The following is a 2,500-nucleotide window of genomic DNA, read 5'->3' as shown; positions in this document are numbered from 1 at the left end:
CCGGAGTTTTTTTGGTCCGTGTTGCGTTCGCTCTATTCGAAATGAAACTCGCGGAGGCGAAGAATTGTTAAAAGTTTACGAAGCGTCTAGGAGTGGTTAAAACTGAGAGAGTTGAAACTACGATGTATTAGAACGAGCAACCGTCGAAACTTTGTTTTCGCGACGTTCTTTTCGTCGCTCTCGTCCCCACGCTCCTACGCTTTGGTTGTTTCTTTGCCATCCGTGTTGCGATAAAAAGATTTCTCCATTGTCCAAAAAGGACGGATCGAGATTCCTCTTTCGAGAGGGAGAGAGAGGTACTTGCGGGTAACCTGGAATCTACGAAACACGCACCGTGGTAAGATTCGTGCGTCCGCCTGATCGATGTGTGTTGTTTACGGACCGGCTGAGAAGCGACGATAGCGAGTCTTTGAAAAACTATGTGTCCATTAGTTAGACCGATCGTCGCCGGCCGTGTGTCTGTTCGAATCTCGCAACCCACGATTCAGCGACAGGACGCGCGCTCGCATTCCTTGTGTGCGTTCGTACTTTTCAAGGTTTTTAAATGTACTTTACGCCCGACCGTCGAGAGGAGCGTGCCACTGGGCGTTTCTCCGACGGTTTCCGTCCTTGGACGCGATCGTGTCGTCAACGATCGAACAAACAAACAAATACGTTGGCGACGCCCGAATTCGCTCTCCCGCACGCGCCGGGTGGGAGAGTGATGTGGGTATCGAATGTGATGCGTGTTAATAATGAAAATAACACTCTAAAGATCTAAAGAGTTTGAAATACAAAATTTTACGATTACCCTGAACGGTGGATCACTTGGCTCGTGGGTCGATGAAGAACGCAGCTAATTGCGCGTCAACGTGTGAACTGCAGGACACATGAACATCGACATTTCGAACGCACATTGCGGTCCACGGATACAATTCCTGGACCACGCCTGGCTGAGGGTCGTTTTCTTAACAAAAGACTGCTTGCGTTTGCTTCTCGAAAAAAGAGTAATTCATTTCTTTCTAAACATCTCGCCGTCGTTCAACGAAAGTAGAACGTTTCGGAGCGGGATTATCGAACGAAATTGAAAGAATGAATGAACGATAAACAAAGAAAGAGTCGCAACGTACGAGCGATAGTTGGGCAGTTCGTCGGCGTTTGTCGTGGAAACGATGTGACGAAAATCGCAACCGATACACTAAATGCAGGCCGTTAAAGGAGAGAAACAAATTTCGAAATATCTCTTCGAACTAGCGCAAGTGCGTCACGGCGCGCGAGTCGTTCGTTAAAATTTATAAACGACCGCCCGTGAAAGCACCGAGTTCTAGGAAGATAATCTATAAAGATTCTCCATCCTGCTGGAAGTTATCGGATCGGCGCGATTGTTCACTTGTAGAAATCCACGCTCCCGACGTTGCCAGAAACGATATTTACGAAAGGTGTGTCAAAAATAAACGAAAGAAGCTCTCCTATAAATTTAGAAAAAGCAAACGAGTGAAATGTTTGAGATGATAATTTGCTGAAATGCAAGCTCGAATAGCCCCAGGGTTTCGAATGATTCCCCGCGCTTTATACATCTCTCTGTTTACAAACGGTGTATAAATGAAAGATCGCTTCAGATGGGTCGTCGCTGTTTGACGCGCGATGCTGTTCCTTTTTTTTTGTCTGTCTGTGCGTTTAGCTTCGCTAAACAAGTTAAATGGTTAAAAAGCGTCGAAAAAGCGAATACACACGCGACAAGACAAATCTAACGAGTAAAGGAACGCTCCGCTCCAAGATAAAAATGGTTGTTTACAATCAATACAGCGTTTCGGTACCCCTGATCGTAGTCTGAAACTGTGTAACAAAAGAGAGGAAAGCGAATGGTGAAGGAACTTCGAAGCCTCCGTGGCGTGGCTAGAACTTGTGATAAAAGTATGTTTGCAGCAATTATGCATGCTCCCGTTAAAACAGCATTTCAATGTCTCGCATGGCTTAAAGCTCTAGGAGGCTTCAACATTTAGAATACATACGGACTACTTCGTTTGTTAAAGATAAGCGAAGACCGCGCGACCATCGCTCGGTCGTCCAGTCCTCGAAAGTTTTGTTGCGTTCCAAAGAAGAGACAAATGGGGTTTACCCTTGCGCTAAGGGGAGAAGAAGAGAAAAGCAGTTGTTAAATCTAAGAGGTGTGTGGAGTACATCGCGTGTTGGTTAAAATTGTTAAATGAAGTATACGCGAAATGTTCTCTCGCTCTTGCTTTTCCTCTTGCTTCCGTGGCGCTCGAAAAGAAGGGATGATAAATAAAGAAACCTATTCGAAATCTCTTGTGGAACAAAAAATAATACGGACGGACGTTAAAATTGAACCGAGACGAAATGGATCGTCTTGCGAGTTGTCTTCGCTTTGAAATTGTTAAAAATTGATAAAAGCAATACGACGAAGCTGCAGTCCGCAAAATGTTTGAAGCAAATAGGAAATAACACGAAAATTATGGGAACGTCGTGTCTCAACTTTTTTTTCCCTCTTGTGCTCGTTTCA

General features: G+C 44.9%; 1 non-coding gene across 1 annotated transcript; it reads left to right on the top strand.

Moving 5' to 3' along the window:
• Positions 1–787: 787 nt before the first annotated feature.
• On the top strand, positions 788–942 carry LOC143308153 (5.8S ribosomal RNA). The gene has a single exon (XR_013065149.1). It is a non-coding gene; the product is annotated as a 5.8S ribosomal RNA (ribosomal RNA).
• The last annotated feature ends 1,558 nt before the right edge of the window (positions 943–2,500 follow it).

This window comes from Osmia lignaria, unplaced genomic scaffold (assembly GCF_051020975.1).
Source record: "Osmia lignaria lignaria isolate PbOS001 unplaced genomic scaffold, iyOsmLign1 scaffold0168, whole genome shotgun sequence".
NCBI classification, from domain to species: domain Eukaryota; kingdom Metazoa; phylum Arthropoda; class Insecta; order Hymenoptera; family Megachilidae; genus Osmia; species Osmia lignaria.
Note: the sequence above shows the minus strand (reverse complement) of the source record. Positions and strands in the feature narration are given on the sequence as shown.